This window comes from Leuresthes tenuis, unplaced genomic scaffold (assembly GCF_036924035.1).
Source record: "Leuresthes tenuis unplaced genomic scaffold, fLeuTen1.0.hap1 SCAF_21, whole genome shotgun sequence".
NCBI lineage: Eukaryota > Metazoa > Chordata > Actinopteri > Atheriniformes > Atherinopsidae > Leuresthes > Leuresthes tenuis.
Window position 1 is genome coordinate 13,790,446 of NW_027325375.1, and position 16,629 is coordinate 13,807,074.

A 16,629-nucleotide genomic window follows, 5' to 3' on the forward strand; every position below is an offset into this window, starting at 1 on the left:
GCACCTCTTTTTATACTGATTGCTGAAGATTAAGTTCTTCTTTCTCAAACTACAAATTTTTTTTAATTGTTGAAACTTGATTTGAAGTGGATAAATAAGGAGGACAAACAGTTTTAAGTCAGGCTGATAGAAGGAATTAATTTTATAGCAAAATCTGTATTTCGTCATATGTCGAGAGATGCTTATTGCTGAAGAAGTTCTTTCTCATTCTACAAAGTACAACGTTGTTTATCGTTGAAACTTGATTAGACATGAATAAATATGAAGGACAAAGCAGTCTTAACTTGGTTTGAGTTAATGAATTCGTTTTATAGGAGAATCCGAATTCGTGCATAACTCATAAAATAGAGCTTATTTTCGGATTCCTGAAGAATGAGTCTGGTTCTTTCTCATAATACAAAGTTTGTTGTTTATTGTTGAAACTTCATCAGAAGTGAAGAAATAAATGAATGCCTATCAACAAATGTGGGATCTAAACTCTAGTGCTTCCTCTAAAATAATTTCCTTTCTCAATTTAGAAATGTGTGTGTGTAAGTCACAACACCCGTGACACCAAAACGGCTTTCTTTTCTCTACACTCTGAACTATGAGTACACACACCAAATCAGAAAGGCTTTTTTCTCTCTTTTCTACATTATGGACTGTGGGGACACAAAACCGCTCTCTCTCTTTTTTTTTTTTTATCGTGTGCCAGGGCGTTGTCTCACGTATTAGATTATGCTTAAGATACGAATGGGTTTATCAGTCACATCAGAATCCATACATACTGATCCTCCCGTAATAAAATGGTCGGATCTTATCAAACACACTTTGTTTCTTGTGACAATCAAGTCAGCGAAACAGCGTATACACGTCAAGACACTGAATCAAGTTTGCCACAAGAACTCATAAGTTTGGCAGTATTGCTCTGCCGTCAGCAATCATACATCCATTTTATTTTCGTGAGACATGTGCAGGCACCTGTTCATCTACTGTTCTATCAGTATGAATTAGTTTATCTATTATCAATAAGGATACTTCTACAACTACTCTATCAAAGTATGTCCGGACTTCTTACGTTGTCAGTTGCTATATATGAATAAGTGGGTAGCTACTGACAAGCATTAAGCATGTCACACAGCCCAAACATATAACATTTCAGGACACACCACACAGTTAACAACCACAGTGAAGCGTGTCAAAGCCCAAACATGTAACATTCAACAGGACACTTACACAACACATTCAAATCAAACAGTCAGACAACATACAAGAACATATACCCCAGCCGGCATTGCTCCCTAACTATTTTTGTACAGCACACTATGTGTGCGCACACCTTTATTCACAAACTCTTCAACTTATACTCTTTTACCGAAGCTGCTACAGCTCGATTGGCCGAATACCCTTTGATCCTATTTCGGTGAATTTGACATCTGCCTTACATATAACAGATTAGCGGTTTAGCAGTTTTAATTTAGTTTGAGTGAAGGAATTCATTTTATAGCAAAATCCGAAATCGTGAAGAACTCATGAAAGTAAGCTTATTCTCGGATTCCTGAAACTTTAGATTTGCTCTTTCTTTTACTGCAAAGTACAACGTTGTTTTTTTTGTTTAAATCTTTCTAGACATGGTAAATATTAAGGACAACGCAGTTTTCACATAGTTTGAGTGAAGGAATTCATTTTATAGATAAAATCCCAAGAGTCTGCTGAGAAAAGAGAGTGAATGCGAAGTAGACTTTAACACGGCTATGGGAGCGAGCCGAGTGTGGGCTAACCGGGAGAATTGCTTGAAAGAAACGCGACACCGAATGAGCGATCAGAACAAAGCCTCAATACGGGATTCTCGTGGTGTTTTTGTTGCTGCCTTGTCTATTGCACAGAGTAAAAGACAAGGCAGCCATCGAATAGGGCCCGATTGTTCCTAGTTAGTCAGCCGAGGAGCAAGGGGGGGGGGGGAGCAAGCGTCTCAACCAAGCAAAGCTCACCATGGGGAAGGTGGCTATGCCAACTAGCCTGATGCCCTGCTCCCGCAGTGACGGATAATCGTACTCTGGTTTCTCTTCATAACGTACAAGTCTTTCGCCTTTTACTAAAGATTTCTGTGGAGAGCAGCACTAATGAGTTGTTTCTATTTTTGGCAGGCTTTACCTTTGCGGGTGAAGCCCTTTCTGTCTGTGCAAAAGAAATCTTCTTACTATGCAGAGTGACTTCTCTGAGTAGAGTCGCCTTACTCTTTGCGACTGTGCCGATGTTCGAAGCTGGAGTACAAAGTTGTTGCTTGAATGGTGCTTGCTGGAGCGTGCGGGAGTGCAAAGTTATACCATTTAAAAGGGCTGAAGAGTGCTCAGTGCAGCGGGTGGGCGACACTCTGGCCACCTTGAAAACGGAGGTTACATCCACTACCAGGGGCAGCCCAAGTTCTGCCGCAAGTGTGGTGAGCATGGGCACCTGGTTGAGGCTTGTACCAAGGTGTTATGTGGGAAGAGCAGAGAAATTGGGCAAACTTTTGGAGAGTGTCCAAATGGCAGGAAATGTAATCTCTGTGGAGAATTAAATCACCTCTTCAGAGATTGCCCTAAATCTTTTGCCAACAAATTAAAGACGGTAAAGCCACAGTCAAGCCAACAAAGAGAAGGACCAAAGGTGGCAGTTGGTGAACAAAGTGAAGAGGTTGACCCAATAAATTCAAACTTCCCGCCAAAAGCTTGGATTGGAAGTGAGGAGCAAAAAGGGGAGGGGCCTGTAGAGGCCTCACCACTCAGTGTTGAAGTCTGTGAGAATTCACAGGCAGAGGGTGGAGCTACGCTAAATGAGGAGGAAGAGCAGACAGGTGAGTCTAGTGAAGATACTCACCTCCCAGAAGGTCAACAGCCGAAGAGGACGGCATCTGAGCCTCTGATTCCCCAGTGGTATCAGAGAAGAGGGGAAGGGTTAGGTCCCTTTCAGACAGTTCTTCAGTGGAAGAACCTAGAGTCTTCCCCTCCGACTCACCAAATGAGGTCTCCTTTTTAACTTCAGCTCTGCAATCAACCCCCAGGGACTCAAAGTTAAATGCAACATTGCGTCAGAGGCCAACACCGAGAGTCCGAAAAGGAAATATAGATCACCCTACTCACTTTTCACCTAAAGAAATGAAGGAAGAGCTAGTTTCCCAAGAAATAACCTGTGTGTAATTTGTTTTGATAACTTAGAAAAACGAAAATGACATACCTACTTTCCTTTATGCTTTTAATGGTTCTCACCTTCTCAACACTAAATGTGAGAAGTGTGAAATCAAAGACAAGAGCCCAGAGTATTTTATCCTTCTTAGACTCCATAAAATCAGATGTGTTTTTAATACAAGAATGTGGACTACCTTTTTTAAAAAACCATAGACAATGGGAGGAAATGTGGCCCCATTTATCGATATGGAGTGGCTCAAATCAAAATAAAAATGATGGTGTGGCCATTCTAATTAAAAATCCGCATGTTCTGGTGAAAGGTAGCACAGTGGTGAGAGACGGACGGGCACTTTTAGCACACTTGAATTTTATGGGGCAAGACTTTAACCTCTTAAATATTTATGGTTTCAATGGAAAAAATGAAAGGTATGACCTTTTAGAAGATATACAGCTTTACATGCTAGGGCAAGTACCTTTAGTTGTAGGAGGGGATTTTAACTGTATCTTGAGCAGGAAAGATAGAAAAAGAGCAGGGGTAGATTTTAAAGTGGATAAGACTTCGATTTTACTTCAGGGCATATGCAGGGATTTTAAGCTTACTGACTGTTTTAAAACCATGCATCCCAGAGAGGAGGGCTTCACCTGGTTTAGTCATGATGGCACCAGAGCCTCTCGCATTGATTATTTCTTTACTAGAGATTGCCCACCCACTGATGTTAGATTAACCCCTGTTTTCTTTTCAGACCACCTTGTGCTCTCCTGCACCCTTTCACCCCCTTCTGGTGTGACGGTAGGAAGTGGTCTGTGGAAACTCAACTGTTCCCTGTTGGAGGATGAAATCATAGTCAGTCAGTACAGGGAATGTTATAAAGAGTGGCAGACCCTTCAAGACCTCTACGAAACACATGCACAATGGTGGGAAATGGTGAAGGAAACGACCCAGACTTTTTTTAAACAGCAAGGTAAACGTAAAAAAAGGAAAGAGAATAGATGTATGATGGGACTACATAAACGCTTACAGCGCTACTTTAAACTAAATCAGTGTGGCATAGACTTTAAAGAAGAAATCAAAGATGTCAAAAAGGAAATGTCAGTTTTAGCAGAAATAAAGAGTAAAGGAATTTTTGTAAGAAGCAGGGAGCAGGAAATTGAGGAAGGTGAAAAAGAAAGAAAGTTATAAATAAAAAGGAGTGTATTCAAAATCTAAAAAGAGAAGATGGGTTTTTAACAAAATCCACACAAGAGATGATTGAAACTGTACATACCTTTTATAGTAACATGTACAAAGAGAAACCAGTGCACTTGGAAACATCGGCAGAAATCTTAAAATTCGTTGACAAAACCGTAAAAGAGAATGCACACTTGACACAGAATTTTACTGCTTTAGAGTTAAAAAAATGGTTTTAAAACAGGTTTTAAGAGAAGTCGAGCTCCGGGTTTAGACGGGCTTCCTGCAGAATTCTATCTGACCTATTGGGACCTTTTATCATCAGACATTTTAGATGTTTTTAAAGATTTTGAAAAACTCGACCGACTGCCTGACAGTTTTAGAGTGGGAATAGTGACTCTACTTTATAAAAAAAATGATAAGACTGACCTAAAGAATTGGAGGCCCATCACACTTTTAAACTTTGACTGTAAACTTTTTAGCAAGGTTTTAGCGACACGGATGTCCTCTGTTTTAGAGGAGGTAATTCACCCAGACCAAGCTTGTGCCATCTCAGGGAGACAACTCACCGACAGCCTCGTACTGATTCGAGACATCATTGATTACGCTAGAGACAGAAACACCCGGCTTGTCATCTTAAATTTAGACTTTGAAAAAGCATTTGATCGGGTCTCGCATCAATATCTCTTTCAGGTGTTGCAGCCATCGAAAAGGGCCCGATTGTTCCTACTTGGTGAGCTTTGCTTGGTTGAGACGCTTGCCCCCCCCCCCTGCTCCTCGGCTGACCAAGTAGAAACAATCCATTCGATGGCTGCCTTGTCTTTTTCTCTGTGCAAAAGACAAGGCAGCCACAAACACCACGGGAACACCGTATTGAGGCTTTGTTCTGACCACTCATTCGGTGTCGCGTTTCTTTCAAGCAATTCTCCCGGTTAGCCCGCACTCGGCTCGCTCCCAGAGCCGTGTTAAAGTCCACTTCGCATTCACTCTCTTTTCTCAGCAGATTAAAAGAAAGTTTCATCTTGGGCTCCCTGAAACTTCCATCCTGCACCGCTGTTTGCTTTTTCACAAGAGCAGAGGAGAGCGCACCGTTCCCAGCGGCACTGCAGTACCGGGTCGAGGCTTGGAGTGAACGGAGCAAGCTTCTTTTTCAACTCCTATTCTTAAAAATCCATTTAATATGTTGTCCTCGTATAGAGGACATATTAAACTGATAAGAACAGATACTACACTTGATCTTAGCCAAAAGGCCGAGAAGCGATAACTGTCCACTGTTTCAGGTCCGAGGGCCCTTGCTGGCACAATGCGCACTTGTAGCAGTGTTCTTTTTATGGCCATAGGTGGCCAGAGTGTCACGTTGCACCTCCGCCCACCCGCTGCACTGAGCACTCTTCAGCCCTTTTAAATGGTATAACTTTGCACTCCCGCATGCTCCAGCAAGCACCATTCAAGCAACAACTTTGCACTCCAGCTTCGAACATCGGCACAGTCGCAACAAGTAAGGCGACTCTACTCAGAGAAGTCACTCTGCAAAGTAGCAAGATTTCTTTTGCACAGACAGAAAGGGCTTCACCCGCAAAGGTAAAGCCTGCCAATAATAGAAACAAGTCATTAGTGCCCCTTGCTCCTCGGCTGACCAAGTAGGAACAATCGGGCCCTATTCGATGGCTGCCTTGTCTTTTACTCTATGCAAAAGACAAGGCAGCAACAAAAACACCACGAGAATCCCGTATTGAGGCTTTGTTCTGACCGTTCATTCGGTGTCGCGTTTCTTTCAAGCAATTCTCCCGGTTAGCCGACACTCGGCTCGCTCCCATAGCCTAGTTAAAGTCTACTTCGCATTCACTCTCTTTTCTCTGCAGACTCTTGGGATTTTATCTATAAAATGAATTCCTTCACTCAAACTATGTTAAAACTGCTTTGTCGTTCATATTTACCATGTCTAGAAAGATTTAAACAAAAAAAACAACGTTGTACTTTGCAGTAAAAGAAAGAGCAAATCTAAAGTTTCAGGAATCCGAGAATAAGCTTACTTTCATGAGTGCTTCACGATTTCAGATTTTGCTATAAAATGAATTTCTTCACTCAAACTAAATTAAAACTGCTAAACCGCTAATCTGTTACATGTAAGGCAGATGTCAAATTCACCGAAATAGGATCTAAGGGTATTCGGCCAATCGAGCTGTAGCAGCTTCGGTAAAAGAGTATAAGTTGAAGAGTTTGTGAATAAAGGTGTGCGCACACATAGTGAGCTGTAAGAAAATAGGCAGGGAGCAATGCCGGCTGGGGTATATGTTCTTGTATGTTGTCTGACTGTTTGATTCGAATGTGTTGTGTAAGTGTCCTGTTGAATGTTTGGGCTTTGACACTTCACTGTGGTTGTTAACTGTGTGGTGTGTCCTGAAATGTTATATGTTTGGGCTGTGTGACATGCTTAATGCTTGTCAGTAGCTACCCACTTATTCATATATAGCAACTGACAACATAAGAAGTCTGGACATACTTTGATAGTAGTTGTAGAAGTATCCTTATTGATAATAGATAAACTAATTCATAGTGATAGAACAGTAGATGAACAGGTGCCTGCACGTCTCACGAAAATAAAATGGGTGTATGATTGTTGACGGCAGAGCAATACTGCCAAACTTATGAGTTCTTGTGGCAAACTTGATTCAGTGTCTTGACGTGTATACGCTGTTTCGCTGACTTGATTGTCACAAGAAACAAAGTGTGTTTGATAAGATCCGACCATTTTATTACGGGAGGATCAGTATGTATGGATTCTGATGTGACTGATAAACCCATTCGTATCTTAAGCATAATCTAATATGTGAGACAACGCCCTGGCACACAATCAAAAAAAAAAAGAGAGAGCGGTTTTGTGTCCCCACAGTCCATAATGTAGAAAAGAGAGAAAAAAGCCTTTCTGATTTGGTGTGTGTGCTCATAGTGCAGAGTGTAGAGAAAAGAAAGCCGTTTTGGTGTCACGGGTGTTGTGACTTACACACACACATTTCTAAATTGAGAAAGGAAATTATTTTAGAGGAAGCACTAGAGTTTAGATCCCACATTTGTTGATAGGCATTCATTTATTTCTTCACTTCTGATGAAGTTTCAACAATAAACAAGAAACTTTGTATTATGAGAAAGAACCAGACTCATTCTTCAGGAATCCGAAAATAAGCTCTATTTTATGAGTTATGCACGAATTTGGATTCTCCTATAAAACGAATTCATTAACTCAAACCAAGTTAAGACTGCTTTGTCCTTCATATTTATTCATGTCTAATCAAGTTTCAACGATAAACAACGTTGTACTTTGTAGAATGAGAAAGAACTTCTTCAGCAATAAGCATCTCTCGACATATGACGAAATACAGATTTTGCTATAAAATTAATTCCTTCTATCAGCCTGACTTAAAACTGTTTGTCCTCCTTATTTATCCACTTCAAATCAAGTTTCAACAATTAAAAAAAAATTGTAGTTTGAGAAAGAACAACTTAATCTTCAGCAATCAGTATAAAAAGAGGTGCAAATGCCAACCATACATACCTAAAAGGTGGAGCGGAAGTATTCAGCTGCAAGTAGGTGTGAATGTTCGACCATAATTTGTAAAAAGCGGGTAAGAAAAGGTTCGAATGCCCGACTATATATTAACAAAAGCGGGAGGAGAGGTCTTCGGATGAGAGTGGGTGAGAATTTCCAACCATAATCTATAAAATACGGTGAAAAAAAATATGTGAATGCCTCATAGAACACTAAAAGCGGAAGTGTTCGGCTGCAAGAAGGTGTGAATGTCCGACTATATTTGGTGAAAAGCAGGTGAAGCAAGGTCTGAATGCCCAACCTTACATCATCAAAAGCGAGATCAGAGGTGTTTGGCTGCAAGAAGGCCATAGTTTGCCAAAAGCGGGTAAGGTGCGAATGACCGACTAAATATCAACAAAAGTGGGGGCGGAGGTCTTCGGATGCAAGTGGGTGTGAATATCCCACCATACAAGTATGGTGGAGAGGAAGCTGTGAATGGCCGACCATAGTAAAAGGCGGGTGAGAGAAGGTGCGAATGTCAAACCATACATAATCAAAACAGGGAGCGGAGGTGTTCTGCTGTAAGAAGGTGTGAATGTCCAACCATAGTTGGTAAAAAGCAGGTAAGAAAAGGTTAAAATACCCGACTGTACACAATCAATAGCGGGAGCGGAGTTGTTCGGCTACTAAAAGGTGTGAAAGTCCGACCATAGTTTGTAAAAAGCAGGTAAGAAAAGGTGCGAATGCCCGACAATGTATGATCAAAAGAGGGAGTGGAGGTTTTCGGCTGCAAGAAGGTCTGAATGTCCAACCATAATTTGTAAAAACCGGGGAAGAAAAGGCTCGAAAGCCCGACTATACACCATCAAAAGTGGGAGCGGAGGTGTTCAGCTGCAAGACGGTCTGAATGTCCATCAATAATTGCTAGAAAACATGAAAGAAAATTTTCGAATATCAAACTGCACATGATCGTAAGCGGGAGAGGAGGTGTTCAGCTGCAAGAAGGTGTGAATGTCTACCCATAATTACTGAAAAATGGGTAAGAAAAGGTGCGAATGCCTAACCATACATCATCAAAAGAGGGAGCGGAGGTGTTCCGCTGTAAGACGGTGTGAATGTCCGACCATAGATGGTAAAAAGCGGGTAAGAAAAGGTTAAATTACCCGACTGTACACAATCAAAAGAGGGAGCGGAGTTGTTCAGCTAAGAGAAGGTGTGAAAGTCCGACCTTGGTTTGTAAAAAGCGGGTAAGAAAAGGTTCGTATGCCCGAATATACACCATCAAAAGTGGAAGCGGAGGTGTTCGGCTGCAAGATATTGTGAACGTCCGACCAAAGTTTGTAAAAAGCAGTTAAGAAAAGGTTAGAATATCTAACCAAACATAATCAAAAGCGGGAGCAGAGCTGTTCGACTGCAAGTAGGTGTGAATGTCAGATCATAATTTGCAAAAAGCTGATGAGAAAGGGTGAGAATGCCCGACTATACACCATCAAATGCGGTAGCGGAGTTGTTCGGCTGTGAGTAGGTGTGAATCTCCAACCATAATTGCTGAAAAATGTGTTAGAAAAGGTAAAAATGCCGGTCCATACATAATCAAAATCGGGAGAGGTGGTGTTCAGCTGCAAGAAGGTCTAAATGTCCATCAATAATTGCTAGAAAACATGAAAGAAAATTTTCGAAAATCAAACCACACATGATCATAAGTGGGAGAGGAGGTGTTCAGCTGCAAGAAGGTGTGAATGTCCACCCATAATACCTGAAAAATGGGTAAAAAAAAGGTGCGAATGCCCAACCATACATCATCAAAAGCAGGAGTGCATGTGTTCGGCTACAAGAAGGTGTGAACGTCCAACCAAAGTTTGTAAAAAGCAGTTAAGAAAAGGTTCGAATATCCAACCATACATAATCAAAAGCGGGAGCAGAGCTGTTCGACTGCAAGTAGGTGTGAATGTCAGATCATAATTTGCAAAAAGCTGATGAGAAAGGGTGAGAATGCCCGACTATACACCATCAAATGCGGTAGCGGAGTTGTTCGGCTGTGAGTAGGTGTGAATCTCCAACCATAATTGCTGAAAAATGTGTTAGAAAAGGTAAAAATGCCGGTCCATACATAATCAAAATCGGGAGAGGTGGTGTTCAGCTGCAAGAAGGTCTAAATGTCCATCAATAATTGCTAGAAAACATGAAAGAAAATTTTCGAAAATCAAACCACACATGATCATAAGTGGGAGAGGAGGTGTTCAGCTGCAAGAAGGTGTGAATGTCCACCCATAATACCTGAAAAATGGGTAAAAAAAAGGTGCGAATGCCCAACCATACATCATCAAAAGCAGGAGTGCATGTGTTCGGCTACAAGAAGGTGTGAACGTCCAACCAAAGTTTGTAAAAAGCAGTTAAGAAAAGGTTCGAATATCCAACCATACATAATCAAAAGCGGGAGCAGAGCTGTTCGACTGCAAGTAGGTGTGAATGTCAGATCATAATTTGCAAAAAGCTGATGAGAAAGGGTGAGAATGCCCGACTATACACCATCAAATGCGGTAGCGGAGTTGTTCGGCTGTGAGTAGGTGTGAATCTCCGACCATAATTGCTGAAAAATGTGTTAGAAAAGGTAAGAATGCCGGTCCATACATCATCAAAAGCGAGAGAGGTTGTGTTCGGCTGCAAGTAGGTGTGAATGTCCAGCCATAATTACTCACAAACGGGTAAGAAAAAGTAGTATTGCCAGACCATATATGATCAAAACAGGGAGCGGAGGTGGTTCAGCTGCAAGAAGGTTTGAATGTCCGACTAAAGTTCAAATATATTAACAAAAGCGGGAGGAGAGGTCTTCGGATGAGAGTGGTTGAAAATTTCCAACCATAATGTATAAAATGCGGTGAAAAAAAGGTGTGATAGAACACTAAAAGGTGGAGCGGAAGTGTTCGGCTGCAAGAAGGTGTGAATGTCCGACTATATTTGGTGAAAAGCAGGTGAAGCAAGGTCTGAATGCCCAACCTTACATCATCAAAAGCGAGATCAGAGGTGTTTGGCTGCAAGAAGGCCATAGTTTGCCAAAAGCGGGTAAGGTGCGAATGTCCGACTAAATATCAACAAAATTTGGGGCGGAGGACTTCGGATGCAAGTGGGTGTGAATGTCCGACTATATTTGGTGAAAAGCAGGTGAAGCAAGGTCTGAATGCCCAACCTTACATCATCAAAAGCGAGATCAGAGGTGTTTGGCTGCAAGAAGGCCATAGTTTGCCAAAAGCGGGTAAGGTGCGAATCACCGACTAAATATCAACAAAAGTGGGGGCGGAGGTCTTCGGATGCAGGTGGGTGTGAATATCCCACCATACAAGTATGGTGGAGAGGAAGCTGTGAATGGCCGACCATAGTAAAAGGCGGTTGAGAGAAGGTGCGAATGTCAAACCATACATAATCAAAACAGGGAGCGGAGGTGTTCTGCTGTAAGAAGGTGTGAATGTCCAACTATAGTTGGTAAAAAGCGGGTAAGAAAAGGTTTGAATACCCGAACATACACCATCAAAAGAGGGAGCGGAGGTGTTCCGCTGTACGAAGGTGTGAATGTCCGACCATAGTTGGTAAAAAGCGGGTAAGAAAAGGTTAAAATACCCGACTGTACACAATCAATAGCGGGAGCGGAGTTGTTCGGCTACTAAAAGGTGTGAAAGTCCGACCATGGTTTGTAAAAAGCGGGTAAGAAAAGGTTCGTATGCCCGAATATACACTATCAAAACCGGAAGTGTAGGTGTTCGGCTGCAAGAAGGTGTGAACGTCCGACCAAAGTTTGTAAAAAAGCAGTTAAGAAAAGGTTCGAATATCTAACCAAACATAATCAAAAGCGGGAGCAGAGCTGTTCGACTGCAAGTAGGTGTGAATGTCAGAGAATAATTTGCAAAAAGCTGATGAGAAAGGGTGAGAAATCCCGACTATACACCATCAAATGCGGTAGCGGAGTTGTTCGGCTCTGAGTAGGTGTGATTCTCCAACCATAATTGCTGAAAAATGTGTTAGAAAATGTAAGAATGCCGGTCCATACATCATCAAAAGCGGGAGAGGTGGTGTTCGGCTGCAAGTAGGTGTGAATGTCCATTAATAATTGCTTTAAAACATGAAAGAAAATTTTCGAATATCAAACCTTACATGATCATTAGCGGGAGAGGAGGTGTTCAGCTGCAAGAAGATGTGAATATCCACCTATAATTACTGAAAAATGGGTAGGAAAAGATGCGAATGTCCAACCATAAATCATCAAAAGCAGGAGTGGAGTTGTTCAGCTACAAGAAGGTATGAAAGTCCAACCATAGTTTGTAAAAAGCGGGTAAGAGAAGGTTCGAATACCCGAATATATACCATCAAAAGCGGAAGCGGGGGTGTTCGGCTGCAAGAAGGTGTGAACGTACGACCAAAGTTTTTAAAAAGCAGTTAAGAAAAGGTTTGAATATCCAACCGAACATAATCAAAAGCGGGAGCAGAGCTGTTCGACTGCAAGTAGGTGTGAATGTCAGATCATAATTGCTGAAAAATGTGATAGAAAAGACTAGAATGCCGGACAATACATCATCAAAAGCGGGAGAGGTGGTTTTTCGGCTGCAAGTAGGTGTGAATGTCCAGCCATAATTACTCACAAACGGGGGAAGAAAAGGTAGTATTTCCAGACCACACACGATCAAAACAGGGAATGGAGGTGGTTCAGCTGCAAGGTGTCAATGTCTGACTAAAGTTTGTAAAAACCGTGTAAGACAAGGGGCGAATGTCCGACAATGTATGATCAAAAGAGGGAGCGGAGGTTTTCGGCTGCAAGGTCTGAATGTCCAACCATAATTTGTAAAAATCGGGGAAGAAAAGGCTCGAAAGCCCGACTATACACCATCAAAAGCGGGAGCAGAGGTGTTCAGGTGCAAGAAGTTCTGAATGTCCGACCAATAATTATTGAAAAATGGGTAAGAAAAGGTGCGAATGCCAAATCATACATCATCAAAAGCAGGAGCGGATGTGTTCGGCTACAAGAAGGTATGAAAGTCCAACCATAGTTTGTAAAAAGCGGGTAAGAGAAGGTTCGAATACCCGAATATATACCATCAAAAGCGGAAGCGGGGGTGTTCGGCTGCAAGAAGGTGTGAACGTACGACCAAAGTTTTTAAAAAGCAGTTAAGAAAAGGTTTGAATATCCAACCGAACATAATCAAAAGCGGGAGCAGAGCTGTTCGACTGCAAGTAGGTGTGAATGTCAGATCATAATTGCTGAAAAATGTGATAGAAAAGACTAGAATGCCGGACAATACATCATCAAAAGCGGGAGAGGTGGTTTTTCGGCTGCAAGTAGGTGTGAATGTCCAGCCATAATTACTCACAAACGGGGGAAGAAAAGGTAGTATTTCCAGACCACACACGATCAAAACAGGGAATGGAGGTGGTTCAGCTGCAAGGTGTCAATGTCTGACTAAAGTTTGTAAAAACCGTGTAAGACAAGGGGCGAATGTCCGACAATGTATGATCAAAAGAGGGAGCGGAGGTTTTCGGCTGCAAGGTCTGAATGTCCAACCATAATTTGTAAAAATCGGGGAAGAAAAGGCTCGAAAGCCCGACTATACACCATCAAAAGCGGGAGCAGAGGTGTTCAGGTGCAAGAAGTTCTGAATGTCCGACCAATAATTATTGAAAAATGGGTAAGAAAAGGTGCGAATGCCAAATCATACATCATCAAAAGCAGGAGCGGATGTGTTCGGCTACAAGAAGGTTTGAATGTCCAACCATAGTAAGTAATAGGTGGGTAAGAAAAGGCTCGAATGCCCGACTATACACCATCAAAAGCGGAAGCGGAGGTGTTCGGCTGCAAGACGGTGTGAACGTCCGACCAAAGTTTGTAAAAAGCATTAAGAAAAGGTTCGAATATCCAACCAAACTTAATCAAAAGCGGGAGCAGAGCTGTTCGACTTCAAGTAGGTGTGAATATCAGATCATAATTTGCAAAAAGCTGATGAGAAAGGGTGAGAATGCCCGACTATACACTATCAAATGTGGGAGCGGAGGTGTTCGTCTGTGAGTAGGTGTGAATGTCCGACCATAATTGCTGAAAAATGTGTTAGAAAAGGTAAGAAGGCCGGACCATATATCATCAAAAGCAGGAGAGGTTGTGTTCAGCTGCAAGAAGGTGTGAATGTCCAGCCATAATTACTCACAAACGGGTAAGAAAAGGTACTATTGCCAGACCATATATGATCAAAACAGGGAGCGGAGGTGGTTCAGCTGCAAGAAGGTTTGAATGTCCGACTAAAGTTTGTAAAAAGCGGGTAAGACAAGGTGTGAATGCCCGACAATGTATGATCAAAAGAGGAGCGGAGGTTTTCGGCTGCAAGAAGGTCTGAATGTCCACCCATAATTACTGAAAAATGGGTAAGAAAAGGTGCGAAAGCCCAACCGCACATGATCATAAGTGGATGAGAAGGTGTTCGACTGCAAGTAGGTGTGAATGTAATCAATGTCTAGATAGATTTCAACAAAAAACAACGTTGTACTTTGCAGTAAAAGAAAGTGCAAATCAAAAGTTTTCGGAATCCGAGAATAAGCTTATTTTCATGAGTTCTGCACGATTTCGGATTTTATGTATAAAATGAATTCATTCACTCAAACCAAGTTAAAACTGCTTTTTCCTTCATATTTATCAATGTCTAGATCGACTTCAACAAAGAACAACATTGTATTTTGCAGTAGAAGAAAGAGCAAAACTGAAGGATCAGGAATCCGAGAATAAGCTTCTTTTCATACGTTCTGCATGATTTGGGATTTTATGTATAAAATGAATTCCTTCACTCAAACTAAGTTAACACTGCTTTGTCCTTCATATGTACCCATTTCTACATATATTTCAAGCATAAACTTCCTCATACTACCCTGAATGAGAAAGAACCACACTTGTGATTAAGCCATACGCCCCTTTTGAGGAGTTCTGCATGATTTGGGATTTTATCTATAAAATCAATTCCTTCACTCAAACTATGTTAAAACGGCTTTTACCTTCATATTTATCAATGTCTCGATAGATTTAAACAAAAAAAACAACGTTGTACTTTGCAGTAAAAGAAAGAGCCAATCAAAAGTTTTAGGAATCCGAGAATAAGCTTATTTTCATGAGTTCTGCACGATTTCGGATTTTATGTATAAAATGAATTCATTCACTCAAACCAAGTTAAAACTGCTTTTTCCTTCATATTTATCAATGTCTAGATCGACTTCAACAAAGAACAACATTGTATTTTGCAGTAGAAGAAAGAGCAACACTGAAGGATCAGGAATCCGAGAATAAGCTTATTTTCTTATGGGCAAGTGGGAACTGCTTTGTCCTTCATATTTATCAATGTGTAGATGGATTTCAACTTCTTCTACTGCAAAGTCCAATGTTTTTCTTTGTTGAAGTCGATCTAGACATTGATGAATATGGAAGGACAAAGCAGTTTTAACTTGGTTTGAGCAAAGCAATTCATTTTATAGCAAAATCCGAAATCGTGCAGAACTCATGAAAGCAGGCTTATACTCGGATTCCTGAAACTTTAGATTTGCTCTTTCTTTTACTGCAAAGTACAACGTTGTTTTTTTGTTTAAATATTTCTAGACATGGTAAATATGAAGGACAAATCAGTTTTAACATAGTTTGAGTGAAGTAATGCATTTTATAAGCAAAATCCCAAATCATGCAGAACTCACGAAATGCTTTTTCTCGCTTTTCACTGCTTTTTACAAACTTTGGTCGGACGTTCACACCTTCTTGCATCCGAACACCTCCGCTTCCGCTTTTGATGATGTATATTCGGGCATTTGAACCTTTTTTTACCCGCTTTTTACAAACCATTGTCGGACTTTCACACCTTCTTGCAGCCGAACACCACCTCTCCCGCTTTTGATGATGTATGGTCCAGTATTCTTACCTTTTCTAACACATTTTTCAGCAATTATGGTTGGACATTCACACCTACTTGCAGTCGAACAGCTCTGCTCCCGCTTTTGATTATGTATGGTTGGATATTCAAACCTTTTCTTAACTGCTTTTTACAAACTTTGGTCGGACGTTCACAATATCTTGCAGCCGAACACCTCCGCTTCCGCTTTTGATGGTGTATATTCGGGCATACGAACCTTTTCTTACCCGTTTTTTACAAACCAAGGTCGGACTTTCACACCTTCTCTTAGCTGAACAACTCCGCTCCCTCTTTTGATTGTGTACAGTCGGGTAATTTAACCTTTTCTTACCCGCTTTTTACCATCTATGGTCGGACATTCACACCGTCTTACAGCGGAACACCTCCGCTCCCTCTTTTGATGATGTATGGTTAGGCATTCGCACTTTTTCTTACCCATTTTTCAGTAATTATGGGTAGACATTCACACCTTCTTGCAGCTGAACACCTCCTCTCCTGCTTATGATCATGTGCAGTTTGATATTTGAAAATTTTCTTTCATGTTTTCTAGCAATTATTGATGGACATTCAGACCGTCTTGAAGCTGAACACCGTCTTGAAGCTGAACACCTCCGCTCCCACTTTTGATGGTGTATAGTCGGGCTTTCGAGCCTTTTCTTCCCCGGTTTTTACAAATTATGGTTGGACATTCAGACCTTCTTGCAGCCGAAAACCTCCACTCCCTCTTTTGATCATACATTGTCGGGCATTCGCACCTTTTCTTACCCGCTTTTTACAAACCAGGGTCGGACTTTCACACCTTTTAGTAGCCGAACAACTCCGCTCCCGCTATTGATTGTGTGCAGTCGGGTATTTTAACCTTTTCTT

The 16,629-nt window shown here is 41.4% G+C and overlaps 2 non-coding genes across 2 annotated transcripts; one reads left to right on the plus strand and one right to left on the minus strand.

Moving 5' to 3' along the window:
* The first annotated feature begins 2,030 nt into the window (after positions 1 to 2,030).
* Positions 2,031 to 2,144, plus strand: LOC140280647 (U5 spliceosomal RNA). Its single transcript, XR_011909584.1, has one exon. It is a non-coding gene; the product is annotated as a U5 spliceosomal RNA (small nuclear RNA).
* A 3,248-nt stretch (positions 2,145 to 5,392) lies between these two features.
* On the minus strand, positions 5,393 to 5,576 carry LOC140280510 (U2 spliceosomal RNA). The gene has a single exon (XR_011909471.1). It is a non-coding gene; the product is annotated as a U2 spliceosomal RNA (small nuclear RNA).
* Between the last annotated feature and the right edge of the window lie 11,053 nt (positions 5,577 to 16,629).